At 42.1% G+C, this 21707-nt stretch overlaps 1 long non-coding RNA gene across 3 annotated transcripts; it reads left to right on the top strand.

The window, feature by feature from the left end:
• The first annotated feature begins 18943 nt into the window (after positions 1-18943).
• On the top strand, positions 18944-21372 carry LOC114296072 (uncharacterized). Of its 3 annotated transcripts, XR_014363121.1 has the most exons (4): positions 18944-19401; positions 20404-20545; positions 20633-20782; positions 21050-21372. It is a non-coding gene; the product is annotated as an uncharacterized LOC114296072 (long non-coding RNA). The 3 variants fall into 3 exon arrangements; XR_014363120.1 differs by lacking the exon at positions 18944-19401 and having other exon boundaries at positions 19692-20545; XR_014363122.1 differs by lacking the exon at positions 18944-19401 and having other exon boundaries at positions 19692-20545; positions 20633-20802.
• Positions 21373-21707: the final 335 nt, after the last annotated feature.

Here is a 21707-nt window from a genome sequence, read left to right as displayed (position 1 = left end):
AAACTGCCGATTTGTATGCATGTTGGACAATTTTTGCAAATCGGATAAAATAAAGAAAATAATAATGTGATGTATTACAAAAGGAAAATTTTAATATATATACTCTTTAAAAAATTATGTATCATATATACCTTTAATTATTTTATTTTTTTTTAGTTATGATTAATTTTCTTCTTTAGTTGTGATATTATTTAGTTATAACTTATAAATTTTTTAATTATATCTAATGTTATATTTAATTATAATATTTTTATTTTAATTATAATTTAAAAAATTAAAAAAAAAATTGAATTATAAAATACATATGTGTACATCTTTCAAAAGAATGTGCACTCACTCCTTTCCATTAGAGCAGCAGACCACGGCACTGGTGGTGCGTGTAACGTAAAGATATGACAGTCAGGGCCCACTCAAAGCTCATCACAATTTCACATTAGGGCCCACCTCACAGTCAGCCCACTTCAATGTTCATCGTAATTTCTTATTTTTTAGATGATAAATTATACTTTAATAAATTAAAATGGCAGACCGTATGATCTTTTTCTCATTTTAAGGGAATATTCTTTTATTTTACAGGAGTTTCAATTTTATTTTATTTTATTTTTATTTTTTTTCACTTTTGTCCAAATTTTAATACTTGCCATTTGTATGCAAAGTCGGGTAAAGGCCATCTCGGTGCAAATAGATAGCCAGGAGTGACTTCAGCAGCTGAATGATGATTCTATGATAACCCTACAAGAAAATTGGGATAAGACGACCTTTTTGTGTAGACGTTTATCTTCTTTTTTTTATTTTTTATTTTCATTTTATTATATTAAATGAGACTCAAATTTGATATAATAAAACTTCTACCAAATAAAATTTAAGTGATTAAAAGAAGAAAAAACACCCACCACGTTCTCTACAGGTTTCCACCCACCTAACCAACAAACTCTTTGATATACTGAAAGAACAATATAGAGGTCTAGAGAGAGAGGTCTCTAGATAATTTCCAGCAATACTCCAATAATATTTCGGCACCTCATTTTATATTTTTAAAATATAGATTTACATTCTTAAAGTATAGATTTACAGTTTTAAAGTATAGATTTAAAATTTTTATATCTGAAATAAGAGTTTTGAGAGTTTTTTCTTCTGATTTTGATTCTGATTTTTAGTTTTTCGACACTCACAATAGTTTCATCATCTCTCAAGTCTTTTCTTATACCATTGTGAGTGTACTTTTTTCTCCGGCAACAACGACGGGACGACGTTGACGGGAACGGTGGACTTTCAAACAGATCTTATTTTCCAAACCACATCTTTGAACAAATTGATAGTTTTTCTTATATCGTAACTATTTTTTTAATAGATATTTTTTTTTTTTGTTGTTGGTTTTTGTTTTGTTATTTAAGGCAAGTTTGGCATGATTGAAAAAAGACAAAAAGTTAAAAAGTCACTATTCTATTTAAGTCACATCATCTTATTTAAGTCACATCACCTCTCTAACACATCACTTCAAACCCAATCCAAACCCAACCCATATTTCATAAAAAGTCAAAAAGTACACTTATTTAGGCCAAGTTTGGGATGTTCCAAAAAAGTCAAAAAGTCAAAAAGTTACTCAAAAAGTTAAAAAGTTAACATTATTCACTAAAAGTCAACAATTACGGCTGCACAACTCCCAATTCAAATTTTTCCCTACAAATCAATTTTTACAATTTTTTATTACACATTTTTCAATAAAAAGTCAAAAAGTTAACACAAACATCCATATTTTCAACCTCAATTTTTTAGTCCAAAAAGACAAAAAGTGCACTTATTTAGTCTTCCCAAACTTGGCCTTAATCTTTCCAAACTAGGCCTTACTTGAGATGGACTTTTGAGATCTTTATTTATGTACTGTTATTATTTTATTAATATAATGTTTCTCATATTCTATAAAATAATAATAATAATAATAATAATAATTATTTAAAAAAATAAAAAAATACATCACGTTCTCTGCAGGTTTCCCCCCCCACCCAACCAACATTCTTTCAATCAACTTAGCTACTCTAATAATTTTTTTAACTTTTTGGTTTCTCCCTCTCTACTTTTTGGTTTCTTCTCACATTTTACAGTGGATTTATCTTTCAAATATATATATATATATATATATACAAAACAAAAGTGTTAGATACAATTATGGCAATAGAAGTATAAACAAGACTATTATTTCTCTTTCACGATAAGTAATCTAAGAGTCATTAATTTTTATATTTTTAATGATTAAAATTTTTATTTATTTTCATATAAATTTTTTAATTATTTAAGAGTCTTCAATTTATATTCTTTGGCATTGAAACTTTTGCAAAATGCATGCCAATCTAAAAAAAATTAATTGCTAAATGATAGGGTTTTGTTTACGTTTTAAATATTCTTCAATCTAAACTATTTTTTAGGTATAAATTCTGTTAACTACAATTAATAGGCTTGTTTATATTTTAAATATTATCAATTTTTTGTGGTATAAATTCTTTGTTTTTTGGAAAAAATTCTGTAACTGTTTAAAAGTCTTGAATTTATTTGTTATTTTGTTTGCTATAAATTCTTTAGTTGTTTAACCGTTCAATCTAAACTATAAATTATCATTCTTAATAATTTTTTGGGTATAAATTCTGTTTTAAAAAAATAACTCCAATTAATAAGTTTGTTTGTGTTGCAAATATTCTCAATGATTGTTTATTATATTTAGAGGTGCTCACAATCAATTTTTTACAGTTCAGTTTGTGATTTGGACCTGCCTCCATGTCTACGGTTTGAGAAAAATTGAATCCGCAACTACCCATAGTGTGGATTGTGGTTTGTATGGATAGGATTTACGAATGTGCCGGCAGTTACAGGGGTTTGCGAATTGGGCTTTTCCTTTAAAATTTTATTTTAGACTTGTTTTTTCCCGTTTTTAAATATTCTTTTTTGGGACCTTTCCCTCCATTTTTTAAAGATAATTTTGGCCCATAAAATTATAGATTTCTTATCATGAAATCATTATTTTCCAAATGATTTATCCTAAATAAATTACAATCTATTTATCCAATTTACTTCCAGAAGAAAACATACCATAAACACAGGCCAGGATCAGTCAATTGATTCACATTCACTTTGTAGAAAATGTATAAGCTAAAAAATGTATACAGATGCGGGAGGACGAGTGCGGGTGCCGGCAAAACCCACGACCCGTCCTCAATCCGCAAAACAAAAAATTTTTAACCCGCATCTGACCCTAAAGTTATGTGAAACCGCCCAAATAGATGCAAGCGGTTCGAGTTGAGCGATTTTCACGGATGGAATAACCCTATGTCCAGTCCTAATTATATTAACTTTGTTATCTCTTTTATTTATCTGCTCAATTGTTCTGGGAAACCAGTTAATGATAAGGTTAAAGTTCGTAGTTGTGATTCCATTAATACACAATGCAAGTTCAGTTCATCAGTATGTCTTTTATGTTCGACTTTCATTGACGGGGATAAATAATTTTTTACTATAAATTAGGTGTGAGCATGGTCCGGACTGGATCGGATTAGGGTAAAATCAGGATTAATTCGTTATCTACAGTCCTTCAAAAATTGGAACCAATCCAATCTATTTAAATTGTGGAACCAATTTGAACCAATCCATTTAAACACGGATTGGATCAGTTTATGACTACGGATTTACATAATTAAATAACAAAAATATATATATAATCCTTTAATTTAATAAAAATATAAATATAGCACCATATTAATTTCATAATAGTAATATGTTTTTTTATAATAGCGACATACTGTTCTAAAATTTAAACAACCAGAAGAAAATTGGTTCCACTAAAAGTATTTAGACTATTATAAATTAACGCTAAAAACTAGCAAATAAAAGTAATAAAAGAAGATACTATGCAAGTTTAGGTTTGGATTTAAGTTTTATATGAAATAAGAGAGGATACTATGCATGAGGGTGTATAAAAAAAAAATAGACTATTTGTATACGGTCCGGATCGGTTCCAATCCGGAACCGTGGGGTTCAATCCGGAACCAATCCGTGAACTACGGATTTTTAATTTTTCAATCCGGAACCAAACCATGGATTTAAAAAACCAACCCAAACCAAATCTACTGAATTGAACTGGACTGGATCAAATTACAGATTTCACGGATTTCTTCCTCAGCCCTACTATAAATTGTATAATTGTTAGGCAATCTCACTTTTCCTGGACAATCTTTCTAGAATTTGAATTTTGGAGCACATCTCAGTGATCGTTTATTTTGTAATTTAATTTTTTTCATTATTATTATAAAAAAAAATTCAGGTTGCTTTCCTATTAAGAACAAATAACCTTTTAAGTGGTTATCTAACAATACCAATCTCCTTAAGTGGTAAGTATTCTATGAGTGTTTGGTTTGTCACTGCAGGAAATATAGAATTTAACGGCGTTTATTTAAACACCACTGTTTCTAACCTTTAACGACGTTTTATAAACGTCGCATTTTATTTTGATTAAAACGGTACCGTTTAAGGAATAGAAGTTGTTTTTAAAACGCCTTCACATGTGTTACAATAATATTCCTCCCCTTCTCTCTGTAGCTCTGTAAGAATCAGAACCCTTTTTCTCTCTCTCTCTCTCTCTCTCTCTCTGCGACCTCATTTTGAATCTAGGAAACATTCAGAGTCAGAGAAACCAATCCCTCAAATCTCACTCACTCACTCGATCGCTCGCTCGCTCTCTCTCTAAATCCTTCAGTCTCAGAGATTACGATTCAACCTTCTGCGGCTCGGTTTCATCTCAGATCCAATCTCAGAGTGATTTCGACTTCGAAGTTCTCTCTCTCTCTCTCTGTCTCTCTCTCTCGATTTCAAAGCTCCACCGCCACCACCATCTGCATCGTTGACTAAGGTGAGCACTACCGTCTACAATCTCAATTTCGTTTTCTCTCTCTCTCTCTCAAGCTCTTCGTTCCATCGATTCTTCTCCTAGGGTTTACATATGTTTAAGATTTCAGATCTGAGTTTTCTCATTCAAAAATATATGTTTGAGATCAAAGATTTCTCATTCAAAAATATGTTTGAGATTTGAAATTTCTTATTCAAAAACATATGTTTCAGATCTGAGATTTTTCATTCAAAAAATATGTTTATGATTTGAAAAAAATTTTCCCATCTGTTTGTATTTTCACTACTTTTTTGATGTCATTGGAGTCAATGTGTTTTTTGTTTTTTTTTTTTCTTTCCCGGTTAAATGTGTTGTATTTTGTATTGCACGCTTTTCTCGCCTTGGATTTGTGGTGTTTTGGTTGACTTTGTATTGAGAATGTATTCAAGCAATGTGTGATAATCTATTTTAAATTAATTCTTGTTTTTTCTTTGAATGCAGAGACTACAAATAAAAAATAAAATAAAATAAGAATCTCGTTGTTAAAGTAAAGTTTAGAACTTGAAATTTTTATGTTGAATGTACTTCTTTTTTAATTTGTATCAGAACTTAGTGCAGAGTTGTTTGTAACGATTAATTTGTTTGTTAGGAGCAATAATCTGCGAAGATTTAGTTTAGAATTTTAATTGACATGGTTTTAATATGAATAAGTTCAGAAAAATACTCTTTTAAGTGGGCTACCTTGTTAGAGGCTCTGTATTTACGTGCACGGTAGTTGTGCAAATAATGGGAGCAATATCATGGCTAGTCTTCACAACATATTGTTTGCCATGATATGACCAAGTAGCTGTTTACTGCAATGCATACTATTACTAGAGAAAGGGACTTTGCAGTGACTATATAAAGGCTACCTTTGTCTTGGGGATCACTAATTGGTTATTGTCATGAGTTCTTGTGACTGCATTGTAGTGTAGTAGGTTCTCCATTGTCTTAGGGATCATACTAGTGTAGGAACTCCATTGTCCCAGCTTTGAATTACTACCTACGAGCAGTTCAAGTGGCATGACAGTTATTTCGTTACCTTTTTAAAAAAATAAAAAATAAAAAATGATTAACGTTAGTTTTTTCTCAAAGATGAGCATTTTAGAATTATATTTGAAATCTAATTTGAAACAGTGATTGGTTATCTAATTAGAAATAGGGAAATCTGACAAGATCGATGCCTTTTAACAATTTCACCGTATTTGCAGCCAATAAAATAAAGTTAATAGCACCATATTTGCTAATAATGGGCATTTGGTACAACTTTCATCCATATTTGGTCTCCATTTTAGGAATGTAACATTAGTTCTTTCATTCTTTTGTCTTGAAACTGAATTTCATTTATATTTCATTTATATTTTTGAAACTGTGTCAGTGAAAAGATCCAATGGGCTCAATGTGAAGACTGTTTTAAGTCGCGCAAAGTTCCTGCCGATGCTTTTCTTTCCTCAAGATGGACCTGTTCTGAAAACTTGTGGGATCTAGAAAGGTAAAATTGGTATCCATTTCTGCTTCTGAATCCTAGACTTTTTGTTCCTATATACAAATTTTTGTTTTTGTTTTGAGCTATGTTGTTGATTGCATTCAAAACGAGCAATGAAGCCAATATATGTTCCTCATCTCATTGAGGGATGTAAATGTGGATACAGGGCAGGTGCTTTTGCTCCCAAATGGTTTTATAGCATCATGTAATGATTGTGCTTTATGTTTCAAGGCTTTATGATGTGATTCCAAGGGTTGCCACACTGATCTGAATGGTTCATATGACAGGCTGTAATGCTTGTATCACTTTATGAACTTGTACTTTCTTGAGTGCTCGACTTTCAATATGATAAAGAATTTCTCTTTATGTAGTAAAGTGGAGATACATTTCTCAATATGAAATTTATATAGATAGATGCATTTATATGTTGCTACATTTATTACTCTCTGTTTGAATTGTTTGGATTGGGGAATGAGAAAATAAAAGAAATGATTGAACTTTCTATTTTTTGTGCTTTGGTGCTTTTGTTTTGATGGATACGAAAGGAGTATGTGATATATTTATTTTTTTCATTATATTTAATCTTTTGTATTAATACGTAATCAATCAGTTTATTTTTCACCCAATTTCGCTGTTTTTGGTGATAAATGAAATCCATAATTGATCATTTTCTCTCTATTTTTCATGAGAGAAGAGTTTTTGTTTTTGTTTGTTTGTTTCTTATCAATTTCTCAACAAATCAATCAATTCAAACAAAGACTGTTAATGGGAATATCTATTTCTCTCTCCTCTCTGTCTTACTCTCTTCTCTGATTTGTAAAAGTAAGTCAAGTTCTAAATACTGTATGGTGTTTGATGTGGGTGTGTAGGGACAGGGCAAAACCCACAAAATACACAAAGGATAGTCGCTATTGTGGTGGGAGGGGTGGCTGGTTTTGGGCTTTGTACGGGGAGCAAATATTCCGGCAAGCTCGTACTCCTTTCTTCCAAGCTTCGTTTATGTCCGATCACCTGCACGCAAAGAATGGTGAGCTACCAGGCGGTGTGTGGCCGGAAAAACCCTCCGACGATCAAGTTAGCACACACCTTCAGATAGAGAGAGAGAGAGAGAGAGAGGGAAGTGTATTTGTGTAAGAAAATCCTTACAAAGTGTTCATGCCTCCGTATGGGGGGCGCAGACATGCTTATATACCCTCTGTGCCCCATATCTACTCCCAGTCATCTCCTGACACGTGGCTCCGCTATCTCATTTGTCAGCATAGACCTTGCTGAACATCACCTAATCTCAACTGCCTGCCTTCACAGCTGGAGCTCGGCAGCCGAGCTGCTCTATCCGTTGCCATGCCGGGCCGTGCTTCATACCCAAGCACTTCACTGGCTAAGCCCAAGGAGGACCGGGCTAGGCGGCATCTCGGCAAAGCCTAGCCCGAGGCTCCTCCTAAGGTCGGTCTTTCTGCCGGTCAAACAGTTACCTCGGCTGACCATGCCTTTCCTGGCGCCGGTCACTCAGCTTGTCCGGCTTCGGCCATCCATTGATCGAGCAGCTCGGTTCAACCGAGCACTGCCTTGCCGGGCAGTTTCTTTACGGTCTGGGGCGGCACACACTCGGCCCAAGTTCTGCCCGGTTCAAGTTCTGGCAGCCCATCTCTGGGCGGATAGTCGGTCATCTCGGCCCCATGCACCGTTGGGCTCTCAACCTGCTCGGCCATTACCTCGGCCCAATTCCAGATCATAAATCACCCTCTCAATTGCCCCTTAATTCCGTCCGCGAAAGCGTGACTGGGATTACTCACTACGACCGAGATAACATTTCTCCGGTCTTCAAGATGCCAAACCTCGACCGGGCTAGTTAACATAACTGTCCGTAAACTTGCCCGGTTATACTCCTCGGCCGACATCCCTTTCTTCGAAAGTAGCTCGGTTGGCTCTTTGACTCTTCAACCCGTCGCTTCAGTCCTGACGTCGCCATAAATGGGGACACGTGGTGGGCTGCTATTGGTCATCGAGCAGCCAACCCGCCATTTTTGCCAGAATTTGAATTTGGGCGGCCTTTCGTGCTTACATATACTAGACCCCCCTTATACCATTTCTTCCTACTGCTTCTTTTCTACCTGACGATTCAGAGCTCAAGCTATTTCCTCATACTCGACTGCCATTCCTCGTGCTTGGAAGAACAGCTCCAACCCTTCACAGGTAAGATCTTCAATCCCTCTTGAGTTGCTATTTTCTTTCATATTACACACATTAGGGCACAAAAACATAGCTCTTAGGGCATAGGCCATAGAATCCGTCCCAAACTTCCCACTGTTCTTGGTTTTCTTCATCTTCATGAAGAACACTGAAGAACTGGGGCGAACCGGGCTCCTGGTCCTCTTTTGATCCAAAAACCAGTCTAACCGAGCAAATAACATGTTTGTCTCTACCCCAGCAAAAATCGAGATAGAAAAGGGCTTGGTCGCTCAACCGGGCTAACATCTGGTCTGCTTGGGCGACCGGGCTCCTTAGTTAGAATAGACAACCAAGGTGGTTTGGCACTCTTAATGACCGAGCTAAAGTCCAGCTCCTCTTGCGCGACCGCGCTCACACTTATACTTGCCATCCTTTTCCTGCAGAGTCCAAAGGGACCACTGTCATTCCTGAGGCTCTCAGGACCGAGCAGCAACCAATTATACAGTGCCAAACCCCTCAGCCAGGATACTAAGCCGGCCACAAATGGGGAAATTCCGCTTCCTAGTGGATACTCCGGCCGCGCTAGCTGCTTTCAAGGAGGAGTACGGCATCCCGGCCGATGTCCACCTGGAGCTCGCAGAGGAGGAGACCACGCTTTGGGGTAGAACAGAACAATGCCCCTTCACCGTGCTGTCGGTCGTCGAAGGAGGACTCCGGTTCCCTCTGAACCCGTTCATCACCGAGTTCCTACGCCGAACCGGTCTAGCTCCCACCCAAGTGTCTACCAACACTTACCGGATAATAAACGGCGTGCACGAGCTAAACAACCGGTTAGGTATTAGCCTTGGTTTAGCTGAGATCCTGCGCCAATACACCCTAGGCCACACCGGCGACGGTCTCGCCTATTATCTCAAGATTAGACCGGGCAGAGAGAAAATCGTGACCGGCACACCAGACAAGGATCTTCACGACGATGATTTCTTCTGGGTGTCTGGTAACTACGAGACAGCCGAGGTACCGGGCTGGATGATTAGCAAAAATTTTGGGAGCACATGTATGCCGCGCAAATTATCTCGGTTTATACACTTTCTTGATGTTTCTGTACCTTAATCATTCTCTTGTTTCTTTTGCAGCCATCCAAACCTTGCAAGCTAACTATAACTTCCCCAACGTAGAGGCAATCAGGACTGCGCTTCGCTACCGCGACCGAGATTGCAACCAATTGCTCGGCTACAGTCCCACATATAGATACTCCGCTCCCCGCCGGAGTAAAGTAACTGACTTCCTCCGAGCTCCAACACCTCCACCGGATCCTACTCTGCCAGACGTTCCCCTCATTCCCCTGACCGAGGAACAAGAAATGGCCAAGCGCAGCAGAATCAAGAACCTGCTCACCGCCACATCCGCCGAGCTGCCGAGCGTTGTAACTCGGTCGCCAGCCGCCGGTCAATCCAGTGGTGCAGTGGTCGCCCTTCCCTCTCAATCCGCCGGGCAATCCAACCGAGAACCCCCTGCACGGCGTGCCGGTAAAAGAGCTAGGGCAGACCCATCCGCCGAGCTAGTCGCCGAGCTGACTACCGAGCATCCATCTGACGCTCCCGCCCCAGTGCCGGCCTAGCGCCCACAGTTGAAGCACCGGGGTCAAGACATCCCGGCAACGGCTTCGATCAAGGCTGACAAAGAGCATCTGCTCGCCTTCGATCTGTCCAAAGCTCTGCTACTACCGAGCGACGTGGTCGGCAGCGACCACGTCCTTGACACTCGGTTGGTCAAATCGTCAGTGAAGTCTATGGCCAGGGTAAGTCGATGTTCCTCTGAAAATTTCACAAGTTTTTGCCCGGTTCCTTTTGGTAATCAACTTTGCTTTTTGCAGGCCATTCAAAAACAACACCTGGTTTTGGAGCGCATCCACAGACTTAGGCAAAAGGCCAACGACACAACCAGCCAGGTGGAGAGCCTTCAAGCCGAGCTCGGCCGGGCTAAGTCTTCCCTTGAGATGGCCAACTCCGATAATAACAGACTGCTCGGCCAGCTGGATGCGGCCGAGAAAAAACGGGATGAGCTCCAGACCGAGGTGGACACTCTGAAAAAGTCGACGAAGAAAGCTTGCGGGGCTGCCAACAATGTCGGTTTTAACGAGGCCGAGCAGAGCTACAAAAAGCAAGTCTTTGCAACACAAGACATCTACTTCAAGGCCGGCTGGAAGTCCGCCTGCGAACACCTCGGCCAGGGCTCTGACACCGACGTATTTGCCAACCCTCCTCCAGCTTCGCTACCGGTCTACCTCGTGCCTTATGCAAACAACGTTTTCAGCGCTTTGCAAGCTGAGGCCGAGGAAGGACTTGAAGATGGAGACGGTGAGACAGATTCTGAGGCAGAGGAGGACGAGGTGCAAGAGCAGCCCGGCAATGCTGAGCCCGGTGCCCAAGACGCAAGTCCAACCATCAACCTTGATGCTGGCGAGGACGAGTTCACCAATCTCTCCCCCCTAGTTTAGTTTTCTTTTTTTTCTTTTTTGTATTTTTGCTTTCAACACTTCTGATGTAACCGGGCTCTGTCCCCACCTTTTGTATTGATTTTCTTGTCAATGAAAAATTCAAATTTTGCCAAGTGTTTGCACGGTAGTCATCAGTTCCATCTTCAGCAAAATATCTCGGTATAAATCATTGTTTGAACAGAACACCTCGTCAACCGGAATTCATAACTCGGTTGAAGTACTTAAGCAGAACAAAACAAATTTATAAAACAAAATAACCAGCTCGGTTGGTAATAACAAAGTTGAACAAATCATCAATACTTCCAACCGGATTAGATCATCTCGGTTGGGAATCCAAAGTTGGCCGAAACACCAACTCTTCCAGCCGGAGTACATCATCTCGGTTAGGAATCCGAAGTTGGACAAAACACCAACTCTTCCAACCGGAGTACATCATCTTGGTTAGGAATCCGAAGTTGGACAAGACACCAACTCTTCCAACCGGAGTACATCATCTCGGTTGGGAATCCGAAGTTGGACAAGACACCAACTCTTCCAACCGGAGTACATCATCTCGGTTGGAATCCGAAGTTGGACAAGACACCAACTCTTCCAACCGGAGTACATCATCTCGGTCCTTAACATTAAAACAACAGTCCAAGTGCTAAAGCAAAATTACTTCTATAAATTGACAAAAAGAATTACATGCTGTGGTGCAAGCCAAAAAATTTCTTTGCACAAGAAAAGAAAGCAAAAGCTTAAAAATAATACAGTTTCAAGTTGGCCGCATTCCATGGCCGGGGTATTGCTCTTCCCTCTAAATCCTCCAAGTGGTAAGCCCCCTTGCCCGCCAGACTGGTGATCTTGTAGGGTCCTTCCCAATTTGCCTCTAGTTTGCCTTCTCCTGGCACCAGGGTGTTGCCCATAATCTTCCTCAAAACCCAATCGCCAACTTTGAACGGTCTGGGGTGCACCGTCTTGTTATACTTCTTTGAGAGCTCTTGTTGGTAGGCGGCCACATGGATGAGGGCCTTCTCCCGACGCTCTTCCACTAGGTCCAGCTTCAAGGCAATAGCCTCGGCGTTCAGCTCGGGCTCAAAACTCTTGCTTCTAAGGGTGGGCATTCCAACTTCCAAAGGTATGACCGCCTCCATGCCGTAAGCCAAAGCAAATGGAGTTTCCCCGGTAGATCGCCGCGAGGTTGTTCGGTATGCCCAAAGGACGCTGGGTAATTCCTCAGCCCATTTTCCCTTTGCCTTTTCCAGCCGTTTCTTCAACCCATCCAGTATAGTCTTGTTTGATGCCTCGGCTTGACCATTGGACTGCGGGTAAGCCGGGGTGGAGTTGTAGAATTCTATCTTCAAATCTTCACAAAATCCTCTAAATAGGCGACCGTCAAACTGGGTGCCGTTGTCAGAGATCAAGATCTTGGGGACGCCAAACCGCGTGACCACGTTCTGCCAGACAAACCACTTCACGTCTTTCTCTTTGATTGTTGCCAAGGGCTCAGCTTCAACCCATTTCGTGAAGTAATCTGTGGCTGCAATGAAGAATTTTCGGTTGCCCGGTGCTGTTGGCAGTGGCCCCACTATATCTAGCCCCCACATGGCGAAGGGCCAAGGACTGGTGAGGGGAAGAAGTTCCCTAGCAGGCTGATGGATCTGATGGGCGAATTTCTGGCATTTTTCGCACTTGCGGACGTACTTTTGTACGTCGGCCTGCATGCATGGCCACCAATATCCCTGCGAAATAGCTCGGTAGGCCAAAGACCTGCCCCCTATGTGGCTGCCACAAATGCCTTCGTGAATTTCGTACAAGAAGGCCTCCACACTATTCGGGTGCACGCACTTTAGGTAAGGACCAGTGAAGGACTTCTTATACAACGCGCCAGATGGAGAGAGCCAAAACCGCTCTGACTTCACCCGGATTTTGTGTGCTGCTTTCTTGTCAGTTGGAAGAGTCCGGTCTCTGAGGAACAAGATCAAGGGGTCCATCCAAGAAGGACCCAGCGCGGCACAGAGTGCATCCGTCTGCCCGGCGTCTTCAATGCTTGGCCGCAGAAGAAAGTCAATCAACAGAGGGTTTGGAGACGTACTATCTACCATGGAAGCGAGGCCGGCCAGTTCATCAGCTCGGCTGTTTGCTTCCCGGCCAATCTGTTGGACTCTGATCGCCTCAAACTGCTTGATATGTTCCCTGACCAGAGCTTGGTACTTCGCCATTCTGTCGTCCTTTGCTTCGTAAATCCCAGAGACTTGGTTAACCACAAGCTGGGAATCGTTGTACACCAAGAGCTCGGCAGCCTTCATTTGAATTGCGCTCTTGAGCCCGGCGAGAAGTGCCTCGTACTCAGCCTCGTTGTTAGATGCTGGGAAGCCAAGCGTGATAGAATGTTCAATGGTTAGGCCGTCCGGCAAGATAAGAACGATGCCTAGGCCGGCACCATGACGGTTGGACGCTCCATCAATGAAAAGCTTCCACATTTCCCCCACAAAAATCTTCCAGCAATCGGATGGGTCCTGAGAGTTGCGAAGGGCAATGGGATCACAACTGCTCGGCTGTGCGGTTTCATGTTCTGTGTTAGCCGGTTCCAATTCAGTCCCCCTTGGTGATTCGGTACCGGACTCAGCAAGTTGTTCTATGCTTAAGTCCGTGGGTGAATCATCAGGTTGCGGTGTTAAGCCGGCCGCAGGTTCTGAGCTGTGTGGATCCATTTCTTTCCCCCTTGATGATTCGACACCGGACTCGGCAAGTTGATCTGTAATGCTTAAGGCCGTAGGCGAATCATCAGGTTGCGGTGTTATGCCGGCCGCAGGCTTTGAGCTGTGTGGTACAATTTCCTCCCCCCTTAGTGATGCGGGACCGGACAGAGCGGATGGGTCGGTGATACTCAACTCCGTCATCGCATCACTGGGTGGTATAACCGTGCAAACTGAGGGTGCTACACTGGTGCGCGCAAATTCCGCGTCACTACTGCCATCAACTCGTTGTATCTCGGATGGTCTTACATGCATCGCATCATCTGCCTCGGTAATATCGACCGGGCATACCGGATGAGTGCCGGGTGAGAACTCGGCGACAAAATCTGCCAAGGTCTGGGCCTTGATAGCAGTGCGCGGCTGGAACTTGACATCAAACTGACCCAACTCAACCGCCCACTTTAGAACTCGTCCTGAAAAGTCCGCCCGTTCAAACAAGGCCTTGAGGGGAAACTTGGTCAGTACGACGATGGTGTGGGCGTGAAAATATTGCGCCAACTTCCTCGAAGCCATCATCAATGCCAACGCAAGTTTTTCCAGCGGCAAATATCTCGTCTCAGCCGGCAGCAAGGTCCTGCTGACATAAAAAATTGGGAAGTGCTTGATTTCTTCAGCGCGGACTAGCACCGCACTGACCGCATGCTGGGAGACGGCAAGGTAAAGATAAAGTTTCTCTCCCGACTTTGGTGTAACCAGCAGTGGCGGAGTAGACAGATATTCCTTGAGCTCGGCCAAAGCTCGGTCACACTCTGCGTCCCATGAGAATTTTGACTTCAATGCTTGAAAGAAAGGGCGGCAGCGATCTGATGACCGGCTTATAAACCGATTAAGCGCGGCGGCCATCCCGGCCAGATGCTGCACGTCCTTAGCCGAGCTGGGCTGCTTCAATTCTTGCACGGCTCTGATCTGAGTAGGGTCTGCTTCGATGCCCCGGTTTGTGACTAAGAATCCCAAAAATTTTCTAGATCCCACGCCAAAGGCACACTTGGACGCATTCAAGCGTAGCTTGTACTTCTTCAGAATGGCAAACATCTCGGCTAAGTCGGACAGATGGTTTGCTTCATGTCGGCTTTTTACTACCATATCATCGATGTAAGCCTCCATTGTCCGGCCAAGCAAAGGAGCAAACATTTTGGTCACCATCCTTTGAAAGGTTGCCCCGGCGTTCTTCAAACCAAAAGGCATAACTCGGTAGCAGAAGAGTCCCCTTGGAGTCGTGAAAGAGGTGATCTCTCGGTCAGGCCCGTGCATGGCAATATGATGGTAGCCGCGGTAGGCATCCAAGAAACTGAGCCTATTGTGTCCAGCCGTCAAGTCCACTAGCTGGTCAATGCGCGGCAAGGGGAAGCTGTCTTTGGGACAAGCTCGGTTGACTGTCTTATAGTCGACACAAACTCGCCACTTTCCATTCTTCTTCGGCACCACTACTGTGTTGGAAATCCACCGAGGGTAGTGCACCTCCTGAATTGCTCGTGCCTCAAGCAGGTTTTTCACCTCCTCCGCAACTACCTTGGCGTGGTGCAGTGTCGATCTCCTTGTTCGCTGGATGACTGGCTTCGCTCCAGGGAAGACATTGAGGTGATGGCACATAAAACTTGGGTCGAGGCCAGGCATGTCGTAAGGCGACCATGTGAAGACCTCAATGTTGGCCATCAGAAACTCAACCATCTCGGTCCTCTCTATGGCCGTGAGACTTGAACCGAGCAAGAAGAACTTGTCCAGCTTTTCGATATCAATTCGCACCTCAACCAATTCCTCAACCGCCTTGTCTTCGGCCTTGGTACCCACGTCGTCCAAGACACCTTGGTCCCCCGGTCCCTCAATCATTTGAACGAATCCTTTGGCAGCCCGGCTCCCGTTGACCGCCACGAAGCACAGCTTGGACATGACCTGATCGCCCCAAATCTCCTCGATTGCCCCCATGGCCGAGGGGAATCTCATCACTTGGTGGTAGGTCGACGCTACGGCTTGCATAGCGTGAAGCCATCCTCTTCCAAGGATAAGGTTGTACGTCGAAGGCACTTGTAGCACCCAAAACTCCACTTGCTTGACCACGGATCCAGCTTTGACCGGCAGGATAATCTTTCCCAAGGGCCACTCCGGTTGCGAGTTGAATCCAACCAGTGGCGAAGTAGCCAGAGCCAGGTCTGTCTCACGGAGTTTGAGCTGTTTGAACGCATCATAGTACATGATCTCGACCGAGCTTCCCTGATCGATCAAGATCCGTCTAACATCAAATTCTCTGACGCGTAGAGTTACTACTAGGGCATCGTTGTGCGGCGTCTGGATACGCTCTAAATCCCTTGAGGTGAAACTGATCACATCCTTTTCTTCAGTCTTCCCCCTTTTTATGGCAGGCTGTACCGACAAAACTTCCCTCATATGTTTTGCCTTCTTTATCATGCCCCGGAGTTCGCAAACACGCTCAGGTGCTACGATGCCGTGGATGACATTAATAACTCCCTGTGGTGGTGGCTTCACACCGCCGTCAATGTAAAGGTCCAGGTGCCCGGCTGCGACCAGCTCTTCTAAGTGTTGCCTCAAAGGCAAACAGTCCTCGTCGCGGATTTCACTAAGTATGCGATAGATTGGAATCTTGAAGACCGTGGTTATGCCGGTCCTTGCCTTCATCCTTCTGTTTGCGTCCGCTACATCATCTCGGGGGTAGTCATCCCGGTCATTCCGACGTCCTCTACCTCGGTTTTTACGGATCGTGCCACGGTCCGATTCCTCTGCTCGGTCACTTGAGCGGCTGGACTCTTGCCCAACTGCGTGCACTTTGCCTGCTGTCTTCTTGTCTGTTGCTGCCGGAGTGGCCTTCACGGTAGAAGCTGACGCGTCATCCTCTACTCGGATGTGCTCATTGATGCGCTACATGAGCTGGCCCATGGAGGTCGGCTGGTGCATGGTAAGCGAGTCCTGCAGTCTATGTCCGACCGGGAGACCACGCTTGTATTGCGTGATTGCAAGGTTGACCGGGCAGTCCAATATCTCGTTGAAGGTTTCCCAGTACCTTGAGTTGTATACCTTCAGTGTGTCGCTCGATTCCATCTTGACACTTAGCAAATGATCGACTTCCTTTGGTGTCTTTGTGTTGGTTTTGAAGCGTGTAACAAACGCCTCGGCCAACTGGTGCCACCTTTGTATGCTCCCTTCCGGCAACCTCTCGAACCACTTTAAGCCCAGCTCGCCTAAACTTGACGGGAAGATTAGGCACATAAGTCCGTCATTGCGCCTATGCCCGGCCATAACCTGTCGAAAGTGGCTTACATGCATGTATGGAACGTGAGGGTTTGTAGGTGCTGTCTTGCGCGCTAGACTTCTCTGCACCCGCGTCGGAATCATCAACCTAGTAACTTCTGGTAATGGATATGGACTGAGTACGTCGCTGACTCTGACCGCCTGAACGGCGGGATGGGGTGCGCTCACTGTGGTCTCCCACTCCAACTACACCCTTCCCTTTGACATGCCGCTTGAGATCCTCCATCTCCGCCGCCATTCGCCGGATGAGAGCATCTTGATCTCTCAACTTACTTTCCAGTCGCCTGGAGTGTGAGTCTCTCCTCCGCCGGTGACCGTCTGGACTCCGCGAATGTCCATGACTTCTTCTGCGCTTATCCCGCGCGTCTACTGACTGTCCTCCAGTGGGCGTCCCCAAGTCCGCCATTGCATGGATGGCGGGAGGACCTTCTCTCCTTCGGGTGAACTCCGGAGTAGCTCCGTCTATGGCAGACAACGGAAACTCGTCGTTGTTCACCATGGATGGCGGTCAGATGAACCCGGAAGACAAGGTTTTGTCTGTCAAGCTTCCCACAGACGGCGCCAATTGTACGGGGAGCAAATATTCCGGCAAGCCCGTACTCCTTTCTTCCAAGCTTCGTTTATATCCGATCACCTGCGCGCAAAGAATGGTGAGCTACCCGGCGGTGTGTGGCCGGAAAAACCCTCCGACGATCAAGTTAGCACACACCTTCAGATAGAGAGAGAGAGAGAGAGAGAGAGAGAGAGGTGTATTTGTGTAAGAAAATCCTTACAAAGTGTTCATGCCTCCGTATGGGGGGCGCAGACATGCTTATATACCCTCTGTGCCCCATATCTACTCCCAGTCATCTCCTGACACGTGGCTCCGCTATCCCATCTGTCAGCATAGACCTTGCTGAACATCACCTAATCTCAACTGCCTGCCTTCACAGCTGGAGCTCGACAGCCGAGCTGCTCTATCCGTTGCCATGCCGGGCCGTGCTTCATACCCAAGCACTTCACTGGCTAAGCCCAAGGAGGACCGGGCTAGGCGGCATCTCGGCAAAGCCTAGCCCGAGGCTCCTCTTGAGGTCGGCCTTTCTGCCGGTCAAACAGTTACCTCGGCTGACCATGCCTTTCCTGGCGCCGGTCACTCAGCTTGTCCGGCTTCGGCCATCCATTGATCGAGCAGCTCGGTTCAACCGAGCACTGCCTTGCCGGGCAGTTTCTTTACGGTCTGGGGCGGCACACACTCGGCCCAAGTTCTGCCCTGCTCAAGTTCTGGCAGCCCATCTCTGGGCGGATAGTCGGTCATCTCGGCCCCATGCACCGTTGGGCTCTCAACCTGCTCGGCCGTTACCTCGGCCCAATTCCAGATCATAAATCACCCTCTCAGGCTTGGAATTGCCTGTTTGTTGTTTCTAAAATCAGCTTTTAAGAAGCGAGAAAACAAGTATGGAGGATGATGATGAGGTTAGTTTCCAACCTTCTACTACTCTATTTTCTGGTTTTTTTCTCTGTTTTTTTAATTTTCAAAATGAAAATATTCCTCTTGCTATGAAGAATTTATTAAATTTTTTGTTTACAGTTTGGTATTTTGTGTGTGTGTGTGTGTGTGTGTGTGTGTGTTGTGTGTGTGCAGGGTGAGACTACTACTATTATGTGCTTAGCTGCTAAGTTGGAGGGGTGTAATGTAAAAGAGAGAAGTTTTGCTTTTTTGACTCTGTTTTGCATTCGGATATTTCTTCTCCACCTTGTGTATGCCAATTAGTTTTGTTGCTGAAATAACTCTCTTCTCTGTTTACTATATCTTTTACAGACTTTGTTTCCTTATCTTTCTTTCTTTCTTTATGCATTGTGCAGTTATTTATATACATGTCTGTCTATACGTGTGTACGTACCTTTATATAATGATGTATCACTGTTGTACTTTCTATTGCTTTTAAAGATTGTGCCTAATTGCTTGTAACACATAAGTAACATTTTTATATTTGTCTACTGTTGCTCTTCTGACTAGCCATTTCCTTTTTGAAAAATACCATCATGCTAGAATATTTACTGAGGCAATGACAAATCCATATTGACCTCATTTTTCTTTTTGAATGATTATGATTGTTTTCTCATATTGCTCCCTGAACTTGATTTCCCCTCTTCTGCTTACAGACCCATGATAAAACTTCCAGCTACATTGGTCTGGTATACTGTTTTGCTTGTTAAATGGATGCATGCAAAAATGGCCTCCACAAAGCTTAACAGTTCTGCACCATTGCATGGTGGTGTTCGATTAGCATTGCGCACAAGTACGTTTTACTGCTCTGCAGCTCAAAAACATATTGGATACTCACCAATTGTCTCCTTGGAAGTAAGTTTCTTAGTTGGGTAGTTCATGATTATCTAACCCTGCTCTCCGTAATAACAATGATGTTGCTCAAGCTCCATAAGAGATTGGAATTCAAATCTAAGTCGTTGCATATTTTTTAATATTTCACCTTTTTTTGATTTCTTCCTGTTTCACCTTTTTTTAATATTTTTTTGATTAAAATATAATATTAAAAAAAATTAGTATGTTTTGAATGAATTTTTAATTTTTTTTATAAAAAAACATAAGGAAAAAAAAGGGAATCATTATTTTATATAGATGGTTACTTTTTGACTGCGGAGCTAAAATCAACCCTTCCCAAACAGTGTAGTTTACTTAGAATTTTTCATATCTCACCGGTTGGAGTAAATATCTAAACATTGATTTTTGGTGAAGGTTAACAAGTGCTTTCTATACATTGTTTATTAACAAGTGCTTTCTATACCTTGTTTATTATTGAGATTATTGTAAAAAGTGTTTTTAAAATGGTAAAAAAGTTTTGAAATATTTTAAAGGAGTGAAAAGTGTTATGAAATTATTAGTAAAAAGGATATTGCGTTTTAAATTGTTTTCCTGTTTATTTTTTTTATTTTTATTTATTTTTTCCTTAGAACATTTGTTAACAGAACCCATGATTTTTTAGAACACAAGATTCTCCATGCCCAAACCGTTCTACCACATGCATTTCTAGCCATATAAAATTTATGTCTCGAGATTTTTATCAAATCATTTTGACATATATATGACTAAACATCTTTGTAGTTGTTGAGGTATAGTGGATGTAGTTGGCATTAATTACTCGACCACATATCTAACTTAAATTAAATTTTAATAAAGATATTTTTGTTATATATATTTGTGACCTGTTGCTTTAATTTCTATGAATATGTAAGCGATGGGGCAGCTATCTCTGTTTGTCGTGTCGCTTTTTTGTTTTTATTTTATCATAATCAAACCTCAGCTCCACATATATATATTTGCTGCTGTTCATGGCTCCACCCACAGGCACATCAGAGCTGCTTTGCTTTCTCTCCTGTGCCCCTCCATCATCAGGTCCCAACTCTTGCCCAAACTTGATGACTTCATGAGGTGCCACCTCAGCAATTGGGACAACACACTCATTGACATTCAACAAAAAACCAAAGAGGTGTTTGATTTAGTCATTTTCTTTTTCTTTTTTCACAATGTTGAACTATTTTTAAGGTACTTGTGTTGCACATTGTTTGTTGTTCAGATGGCATTTTTGTCGTCGCTTAACCAAATTGCAAGTATTGAATGGGAGTCAATGTCTGGGGAATTCATGCCTGAATTCTTTAAGCTGGTGTTGGGAACCCTTTCTCTGCCTATCAACTTTCCCGGAACAAATTACCACCGCGGTTTCCAAGTAAACAACTTATTTCTTAAGTACATGTTGCTTTTAAGTTAAGTAAACTAATGATATCTAAAGTATCCGATATGTTACAGTTTAATCATCAATTTTTAAAATTTGTGCTTTAGTCTAAATTAATAACGGGAGGAGGGATATTTGGCTCTCGGTTGGTTGATTTCAAAACAAACCAACAACTAACATGAAGGCGTAAATTTGGAAGCGATGTTTTACAGTTTTAAATATTTCTGTATGTATGTTTTGTCTAACTGAGATGTCTCACAGGCAAGAAAACATTGTTAGCATGCTGAGACGACTCGTAGAGGAAAGAAGAGCTTGCCAAGAAACCAAACTTGACATGCTTGGTCTCCTAATGAATGGGGGTGAAGAAAACAGATATAATCTAACAGATGAAGAGAAAATTGATCAAATGATAGCAATTTTGTATTCTGGATACGAGACTGTTATGTAACCAAGTATTCTTAAATATTAATGGTGTATTTTCACACCCTACTGTTATGTAATATTTGTGGATATGTTATTTTGTGGGTAATGGTGATTGGTGAATGGGAAAGTGAATTAATGATGCATTTGCTATTTGAATGTAAGCTATTATTTCATATTAGTGTTATTCAGTTTTATTATATGTATTTTTTTAGTTTAATCACATAAATTAGCACAATTTCAAAAAAAAAAAAAAAAGAGGAGATATCACGGCATTTTTTTAAAAACGCCACTTAAACCCTAAATATTAACGGTTATATTTTTAAAAAAGATATGACGGCGTTTAAAAAATGTGGCTAAATATCATAATGACGTCATGATATTGTCAAGTAAGACATTTGGCAGTGTTTTTAAAAACGCCGTCTATACTAATATAAGGACGTTTTTAAAACATCATAAAGTTATAGCGACAGCCACGTCCTCGGCGCTTGGTGTTAAG

Source organism: Camellia sinensis, chromosome 3, assembly GCF_055761805.1.
Source record: "Camellia sinensis isolate YWXY chromosome 3, ASM5576180v1, whole genome shotgun sequence".
NCBI classification, from domain to species: Eukaryota; Viridiplantae; Streptophyta; class Magnoliopsida; order Ericales; family Theaceae; genus Camellia; species Camellia sinensis.
Note: the sequence above shows the minus strand (reverse complement) of the source record. Positions and strands in the feature narration are given on the sequence as shown.